Below are 10000 nucleotides of genomic sequence, written 5' to 3'. Positions count from 1 at the left end.
ATTATTAAAAACAGGCAGAGATACTGGGGCTAGAACCAGGAAAAATGCAGATAGTAACATGGTTCAAAGGGAAAATTGCTATTAGATTTCAGAAATGTCAATCTTTTTTTACTGATGTCAAGTTTCATTTAAATGTGGGCCTTGGAAGGCCTTTGAGATTGTGATAAATGGCTTTATAAATATACTTTATTTGACAACATACCACACAGTCTATATCTAATGAATAATACTTTATTGATATACTATTGTTCATGAATTCATCAGAACATGTTATTGATTTCAGTCAAGCTAAATCAAGGAGACAGTTTTTAAATCCCATAGGCTCACCAGCTCTCTCACGCATACACACACACACATACACACACACACGCACACACACACGCACACACGCACACACACACACACACACACACTTAAAGAAAAAAACCTTCACAATGCAATCCTTATGTCTGTCCAAACAAATCCACACAGACAACTTAATCTTTTTCTCCATTTCCAACGGTCATCAGTAATTTCTGCAATCAGAAAGATCTTTGGAGATGGAGCCTGAGAGTCTGCAACCTGTGTGTGTGTGTGTGTGTGTGTGTGTGTGTGTGTGTGTGTGTGTGTGTGTGTGTGTGTGTGTGTGTGTGTGTGTGTGTGTGTCTGTCTGAAGCCCATCAGCTAGGGGAAGCCACTAAAACAAACAAGTTTATTCTATTAACATGCTCCTCGGGCCGCCTCTGCCCTGTCTGCCGGCGCTGGGAGGTGATAAAGACTAAATGGGATGATTTAGTGATGGGACAGCACCAGTCAGACTGGGTGAACTTCAACATGTCTCTGTAACACAGAGAGAGAGGGGAGTCGGGGGAACAGGCGTCCCACATGCTCCCAAGGTCAACGGTTTGAGTCACCCAGCGACGTTTCCTGATGGCTTCCACGTGCCCCTAACTCTTCAGGACCTAATAGGGGCCACTTCCTCCCCCTAATGGGAGGCCACTTAGGGGGAGAGTCTGCATCAAACATCGGCAGTATAGAGGATAGGTGGAGAAATTGCAACTGATAACTGATCGACTGTGAAAATTGTTTTAATAAAACCCATACAATAAACAAGAAATAAAAGTTAATACAATTTATTCCACTACGGTTTGGCATTTGTCAGAAGTAATGCCTGTTTGCTCTAGTTGATGAAATCAAAGGGAAGTCTTGAGATTGGACATGGGGAGATGATCTTATCCAGGAAAGACTAGGTCTAATCAGCTGGGGTGACAGCTTTCAGTACAGAGGGAGACAGAGAGAGAAAGTGAGAATGAGAGTGAGTGAGAGTGAGAGTGAGAGAGTGAGAGCGAGAGATAGAAGGATAGAGACATAAAGAGAGTCATACAAAGAGAGAGAGAGAGGCAGACAGAGAGAGAGTGATAGAGAGAGTAAGAGAAAGAAAGAGAATCACAGCAGCAGATAAACAGACAGAGAGAGGTGGATGAACAGGTAAAGGAGTGGGCACACGGCAAGACATTCACAAAATGAATACTGTAATGGTGAAAGGAAGAGGATGAAGGGTAAGGAGTGGCCTAAAGGATGAGCCAGAAGGCTGTGGAGGAGCGCTGGGCTTCTGTGGGCCCCTGATACTACCAGACCTGGTCCCGGAGCCTTATCACCCCGACAAACTACTGCAGGGACAACCTTTCATCTGACAGACTTCATGCTTATCAGGAACCTCTCTATTGTCTGAATGTTTGTCTGTGTGCCTTGTGCCTGTGTTTGTGCCTGTGTGCATGCGTGTGTTTGTGTGTGTGTGTGTGCAGCTGTGTGTGTGTGTTTGTGACGGGCCTGGACAGTGTCAACACGGCTTTGCTCCCAGTGACAGGTGCTAATGCCCTAGCGAGAGGCTGCACGGGCCTCCACTGCTCTCCTGCCTTGATAACACTGACACGCATGCACGCACGCACGCACGCACACAAACACACACACACACGCACACACACACGCACGCTCAAACACAAACACACAAACGCGCATGCACACGCAAAATAGCAGGGCAGGAGCTACTGATAATAATGTGTGTTTATGTGTGCGTGTGTGTTGAGGGGGGTGTTTGGGGGTGAGAGGATATTTGATTTTTATATATATTTTTAGGTATCTTCAAAGCCATAGCATGCCTCTGAGGGGGTGTTAGAGCTTGTTTAAAATAAGCACTGACATTTTTTATAAATCAATGCCACACACAAGCACGCACGCACACACACACACGCTTCTTTTGTTGCTGTTTGTGTCTCTGTTTATGTACAGGTTTGGGCTCAAAATAAGCCACCCTGTGCCTTTTTATTGAAATTATTACAAAAATTCTGTTCAAACACTTGAACTGTTAAAAAATATTACACTTAGAAATCATGATTAAAGATGTCAAGGTTTTTAATTGTTTAAACTAATTGAATCGCTTTAGAATGAAAATGTAAAATGATTCTGCCCAACAGAAGAGCAGCGATCCTGCAGTGGCCTCCACCGGCTCCACGTCATTCAAGCAGGGAAATCTGCACACTGTGGATGTAGATATTTCCTTGGTTGATGTGTTCTTCCTTTCATCAACCATTCAAATATGTTTTTAGGAAACTTTGCGATTATCAAGGCTTGGGGTTATGTTTATGAGCCAGCCCTAGATATTTTCAATCTTTGATTTAAGCCAGCGGCTAGCAGCTGTCAACTGTTTTGATAATCAGACTAAGAATGGCATACAGGCAATATAGGAAGCTGTATCTTCAGAAATCTTGTCACTACTTACTACTTTTAATAAAAATGAAGAGTTTTCATGACTTAAAATAGATCACCATGTTTGTATATAAAACTTTGCAGTACTTAACGTCAAAGTGCTGCATTCGGTTGTTTTAGCTGCTTGGCTCACCCCAACCAAAGGATTTTTAACACATACTATGTTTTAACGTATTTGATAGAAATTCACTTTCAAGGTTAATTACTCCTTTCAAGAAGGCTCAAATATAATTTACAGAACAACAAAAAATGAGTTTGATAAAAAAAAGAAAAAAAAAGTTAATCATCCATGCTCTCAAACCATTCATCCAACTCATACACACACACGTGCATAGTCCCCTAAATTGTGCTTGCTGTTGTTTTAGCCTCTGCATGCCTCTGTTTCTCAGGGTTTAGCTGTGACTGGGTATAAGCGGTGTGCTCGCCTGGCCATCGCTAATTCAATTGAGCTTTACTGCTGGGGAGAGTGGAGTCCTGCCCTGCTAATTCATCTGTTTTATGAAGATATGAGTGCATCGCGTGTCTGTGTACGTAGGGCTCCGGCGAAGCTGTGTGCTTGCGTGGTGAGGTGAGAGGTTGTACCAGGAAATATGGTGCGGGGAAAACAGACACCTTCTGTCACTGTCAAACAGATTGTAAATCAGCCTGTGGATGGGGCTTGGGGTCTGTGTGTGTGAGTATGTGTGTGTGTTTGTGTTTTGTATATGCATGTGTCAGGGAGAGAATGAGAGAGGAAAAAAGAGCAATGGTAGTGTTTGAGCACGTCTGTGCGTGCATGTGTGTGTTCGTGCTAGTGTAGGTGTGTGAGAGCAGGCACGTGAAGAGGCGTTAACGTGAGTAAAAGTAGTCGGTATGCATACGTGCTGTATCACTTTTCGCTGAAGTGCGGGGGCAGCATCTGCAGCCATGCAAACACACAATAAAAAAATAGGCCCTTGTAATATCCGTCTAAACCGTTCATCCCCGCCGACATAAAAGGTACATGTGCATTAGCTCAATAATTCATACGTATTCCAGTCAAAAAGATAATATTAATATGTAGACAGGCAGACAGGTTTTCGCAAAACATACTTAGAAACTTTCCCACACACATGCTGGATCCGGTCGGACATGGCGGGCAGACGGTGAGGAGAGTGTGTGTGGGCCCCTCTGGGAGACCGGGAGACTGGGAGAGTGCACACCAGCTGAGTACTTCTCCTGGTGCTGGAGGAGTGTTAATGGAGATGTAAACTCCCAGGATTAGCACCGATAGGTAGGCATGTGTGACTGTTGGTGAACATGTGTGTGTGTGTGTGTGTGTGTGTGTTGTGTTGGTGAACATGTGTGCGCTTTGTGAACATATGTCTACGTCAACATGTGTGTGTGTGTATCTGGGTCGTGCGTGTGTACACGTGTATGTGGGAACATATGTGTTTGTGAGAGATTGAACATGTGTGTTTTGTGTGTTTGTGTGTGTGTGTGTGTGTGTGTGTGTGTGTGTGTGTGTGTGTGTGTGTGTATGCGCCCAGGACAGGAGGGGTCTTTCTTTCATTACATTAAGGCGTCTAAATCATTTACTCCCTTAGCAGTCTCCGTGGTGTCAGCTAAGTGTCAGTAATCCCCATCAATACCAGGGCTAGCCCCAGGGCACTTTACTCACTACCGCACCAACACATGCACTCCCTCTGACACACACACTCACACACATGATCCGATGCATTAACCTGAACCCGGACACACACACACACACACACACACACACACACACACACACACACACACACACACACACACACACACACACACACACACACACACACACACACACACACACACACACACACACACACACACTTTACCACCCACCAGGCTGGTTTAGAAGTGTTGGAGGAGACAGCCGTTGTGGCTTGCTGACTATTATGCTAATAGCAAGCTAAGGCTTATGTGTGTGTGTGTGTGTGTGTGTGTGTGTGTGTGTGTGTGTGTGTGTATGTGTGTGTGTGTGTGTGTGTTTGTGCTTGTTCACTCCGGGAGAGAGTGCGTGAGAGTGAGTGAGGGAGCATGTGTGTCCTTTTCAGCACCTTAGGGGACTGTGTCAGTGTTTCAACTTGCATTCTCTCTCTCTCTCTCTCTCTCTCTCTATATATATATATATATATCTTTCTCTCTCTTACATCTCTCTCACACGGACACACACACACACACACACACACACACACACACAACCTTAGACTCAGTACTGTCCACAGCAATGTCTGCACCTCCAAAGGAAATAGTCAGGGAAGCGAAAAATAGTCAGGGAAAATAGTGACCGTTGGTCAAGGGTACGCAACAGATAAGAAAAAAAGAGAAAATACTGCTGACATACTTGTTATCCTCCCAAGCAGCCAACTCTGTGTTTAAAGCCATAGTAGCCTGACAAGGAAAATCAAGTCGCTCTGAACCGCCTTGGAAAATATTTACACATATTTGAAAATTTTAATATTTGAAAAATTACCAGAGAAAGCCACCAATAACTCAGGTTGGATTTTGGGTCAGACTGTACAATGACACATAAATGGTCGAAAGGATTTGGCCTGTTTTCTTAGACCCGCTATATTAATTATTAACATTGTCTTCGTCCAGATTTAAACCAGCAAAATTGTCAGTTGGCGAGACATCAACATCCATTATATTATAATACATAATACATTATATCCCAAACCATAGCAGTATGATTGTTTTGTCCAACACAGGTACGCTTTTACATCGCCCTGGCTAGGCAGCTATCTCCAATAGAGTCCAAAACAAACAAATCAACTATTTCAATCACATGTTCACTCACCGCTGGTCATGCTCGTGGTCTGAGATTCTGAGGTGTTCAGGCAGAATTACATGCAAAGTTAGTGGTTGCGTTATGGGCAGTCGGATAATTCAGATAATTCTGAGTGCAGAGCAACATTTCAATACGTTGCGAGTGTCAGTGTAGGAGTGTATTTGAGTGTATGGATTTAGAGACAGAGACTAAGAGGCAAGCTGTCAAAATTCCTGAATATTAAATGACCTGGTCATGAGCAGGGTAATGAATTTAGGATTGAACTGTAGATTTTGTATTGCTTCAACTCACCGGTTGTAGAGAACTGGCTCAGTGGGGAAAAAGTTCAATTTGTGCTCTATCTTGACCTGCGTTCCAATCAATTAAAAAACAACCCTTCCTACACTAAACCTGACTCAAATCATATAGAATCTGCTCCTTTAAGATCTGGTTTGGGACATTTCCATATGTGGTCCTGAATCAGATACAGGTCAGATCGTTTGCACTATGACTTCAGTCTGAGCAGTCATTTCAGGATTTCTTTGATTCACCCTAGATCGAAATTCCGCACAATTCTGCACTCGTAAATCCAAAAATAAAGTCAGCTTTGAACAGACAAGATAGTAGTTAAAAGTAGTCATGTTGGTTGTCGATAAATAATGATTTTGTTCCTTTTCAGCAGATCCGTCGCCTACAGCAAGCCGTTTTTTTTTCCTTGAATAGCGCTAAAACTGCTGAAAAAATAATTCAGAATTAAGCATTGAGGCTCGCAGTGTAAACAAACTGAAGTCTTTGAGCAACAGTGGCGAGTAAACACAATAAAAACTTGTGAATTTGTTCATTTGTGGGTACTGTTGGAAAAAAATACCAAACCAGGGCAATTTGCTTGTGTTAAAGAACCCAAGATCGAGCTATAGTAGCTGGTAAAACACCCGTTTGAAATATAATAGGTGTCAATGGCTCGCTAGTAGTTCGGGACACACCTACACCGCGAGAGGTGGAGAGTTAAACAGAAATCATGGCTGGTTTACATCTGGACATAGACAATGTCAACAATTAACCTGGGGTCTTAACAAAACGGCCAAATCCTTTAACCATTGACGGTGGGAAGGGGGGGGGCAGGTTAAAAATAGTAGCTGTTACCACACAGTACAAATATGTCGATGCAAAAAAAGGTTGTGGTGGTGTGGTGTATGGGGGTTTGAGAGGGCCTCTCACGGTTGGGGTTTTCGATGCTGGTCTAAGTGAAGAGAGGGAGTGTTGGTGGTGGTGCGGGGGTCTTTGGGGGCCCGCGAGGCCCTGATTAGAAGGGAACGAGAGGTCTGACACTGAGCAGACCCTTGAGAAAAAAGGGTGCGTTCGCTGACAAACGACCTAGGTGTGAACTGACAGCCCGTATGTGTGCATGTGCTATATTTGAATGCAAGCAGTGTGTGTGTGTGTGTGTGTGTGTGTGTGTGTGTGTGTGTATGTGCGTTTGTGTGTGTCTGTTTGTGCGCGTCCTTCAACATAAGCGCACGCCGCTGAATGAAGGGGGTCAACCTCGGAGCGGGGCGCTGGTGCCCTGCCTCAACGCTCTGCCTGTGAAACGACAGAACGCCCTGCTTTGATGAACACAGCCTTCCCCCCCCCCCCCCCCAACCCCTTGCCCCCCTTAGCGCCCCGGTGACGCCCACAGCGTGCTACAAGTTCATGGGTGAGACATCTAATGGCTCCTTTCCCCCATGGAACCCGTACCCAACTGGAAGCAACGCCGGTGCTTGAGGTGATTGCACACAACCCCACCGACACCAAAACACGACCTAAAAGGTGGCCCAAGTTGGCCAACACACATGTCTACCAAGAGGAAACCTCACCTGACATATCCTGTGGGTATGAAGTGCCCAATGTTGGCATTTGTAAGATGTGCCGCATCATAGTGACCCGTTTTTAGCGAGCGGTCTTTAGCGGGGAATGAGCGCACCAGGCCTGCCGTATTTGTGCTTTCACTCGGGGTGTGGAACAAGCTCAGCTCACTAAATACTCATTGTAGTCAAAGACTTCTACGAGATAATTGTGTTGGCTAAAAACGTATCTGTGAAAGCAACATAACACGTAAGGGATCTCCCTCTGTGTTTACGCTGAACAACACAGCCCACATGGCCGACGGCCTTTCATGTGTGCGTAGCGATTTAGCTTTTCACTGATTTTGGGTCCATGCTTTTCTCCTGCTTGCCACTGATCTTTGTTTATGCTTGAGTAACTTTGGTAGTGTAGACTCCCATTGTTGTCCGAAATAAGTTGTTCATATAAGAGGGGCTTCCTTGTTGCTTTGGCCAGCAGAATCCACTCATATAGATCTTTTCCCATCGTTTGATCGTTGCAAAATCCTAACTTAAGCAATTGATTTCACTACAACTTGTAAGGTTGCCTTGAACGCCTTAACCCCCCCCCCCCCCCAAAAAATAAGTAACACAACAGTAACATTTTGAGAAGAGAAACGCCGGAAAGGAAAGTAAAAAGTGTATTGGAAGGAGCAGCAGTGCCATGACCCTCCCTCCTCCTCCTACTCCTCCTCCTCCTCCTCCTCCTCCTCCTCCTCCTCCCAGCCTCGCTTTGACCCAGCAGCAGCCCGGAGCCTCACTCATCTCCAACCCAAGAGCTGGCATCAGAACTATGTTTTGCAACATGCAAACTCACTCCGCCCCCCCCAACCCCCTCAGCCCTCTTCAATTTTGTTTTCCGCTTATTCCAAAACAAAGTTTAAGCAGGGGAGTGTACATTTCACTGGCCCTGGCACGGCAGGCTAATTGATTTCAGGCGGGATCCTGTTGCCGTGTAATGGGACGGGCTAACGTGATGATGAAGCGGGGACAGTAACGCCGATGACTTTCACAGGGGACTCCGAGAGCTCGTTTGTTTGTGTAACGGGGGTCCTGTGTGTGTGTGTGAGTGTGTGTGTGTGTATGTTTCTCCACTTGGCACGGGAGATGTGGATTAAGCCACGGAGGTGAGACATGATCTGTTTACGAGAGTGTGTTTGCTTTCTGAGCTGCATTTCATTTATAAGAGCGTAGTGGTGGTGGCGTGTGAGTCTGTGTGTGTGTCATGTGTGTGTGTGTGTGTGTGTGTGTGTGCGTTTTATGTGTATGTGTTTGGTTTTATGAACATGACTGGTGACTATTGACAGAAAAGTGCCACAGGCTGTTATAAATAACACATCTCTCTCTGTGTCCCTATTTCCTCTCCATCTTCTCAACCCCCCCACCTTCTAGTCATCGTCATGTACCCCCCCCCATTCCCAACAGGAAGTGGTCTAGTCCAATCTAAACGGCTGTCCGATGTTTATCGCTGTTGCGACATTGGCACAAATAAATAGCGCCGTGCTGTTTAGACAACCGGTGTCCTCGTACACAATGGACTCACCTCCCCCCCCCCCTCCCCGCTGGCTGAGGAAGTTGGATTCTTCCGTGTGTGTGTCACTTGGGATGAGAGGTGGGTGGGTGGCCGAGAGGCCAGGACGTGAGAGATGTTTACGCGTATGAGGAAGAGAGTAGCAAAGTGAGAGAGAGAGAGAGTGCGAGAGTGAGAGGGAGAGCGAGAGAGAGAGAGAGAGAGAGATCATCAGATTTACAGTTTTGGTTTAATGCCTTTCAAAAAACAAGCATATTTTCACACACACGCACACGCACACTATTGCTGGGCAGGGTCTGTCGGGGTGTTAGCAGTGTTGTTGACATGGCCAGGCGTGGGGGAGGCATGGCGTGCTGTACTGAGGCTGCCCACTGCTCCCAAGGGGGTGGAAAAGAAATTGGAAAGCCTCCCCAATTGGAAATCCTTCCCAATCTTCCTTTATCATAACACCCGGACCGGCACAATGTGTCCCTAAGCAGGACACACTGTCCAGTGAGTGGTGAGGACGTGAGGAAAGGAGAGAGAGAGAGAGAGAGAGAGACAGACAGTGGAAGAGACTCTGTCAGAGTCTATATGATGGATATATAACACATCTGTAACGACTCTTTTGGTCCTGTGACGTCAAAACCACAATGTTGTACAATTAAGAGATGCACGGCTGAGTGGCTTTTCCCACCAACTTATTTTTAAGCTGAAAAGAACATGACAATAAAGAGTGCTGTGTTTGGACAAGGGGTGGTGGGTGTGGGTGGGTGTTGGGAGGGGGGGATTGTAAGCCAAGTTGGAGGAAAAGCATTATAAAAACCGCACCACCAAATCCTCTTTTATCGCTTCTCTCTCTTGGGCCTAAAAGCAAGCATCTTACAGGGAAACTCATCACGATGAATGAAAAACACTTTAATTTAGAGAGCACTGAACAGTGTTTCATCAGTCTGTGTATCTGGACATCTATTAGGAAACTCAAGCCCCGGACATATGGATTGAGGGAAGTGTCCAGTGGTTGGTTGAACCTTATTCTGAGAGGAATTCATCAGCAACACGAGAACCATAAGGACCATAACAACCATCAAAACCATTGAAACAACTATA

The 10000-nt window shown here is 45.5% G+C and overlaps 1 protein-coding gene across 1 annotated transcript in view; it reads right to left on the bottom strand.

Moving 5' to 3' along the window:
• Window positions 1–10000, bottom strand: part of bcas3 (BCAS3 microtubule associated cell migration factor) — a 211016-nt gene that overhangs the window by 18647 nt on the left and 182369 nt on the right. The window lies entirely within an intron of this gene.

This window comes from Pollachius pollachius (genome assembly GCF_949987615.1).
Source record: "Pollachius pollachius genome assembly, chromosome: 3".
Taxonomy (NCBI): domain Eukaryota; kingdom Metazoa; phylum Chordata; class Actinopteri; order Gadiformes; family Gadidae; genus Pollachius; species Pollachius pollachius.
The sequence above is the reverse complement of the archived record's forward strand: the minus strand, read 5'-3'. Positions and strand labels throughout refer to the sequence as shown.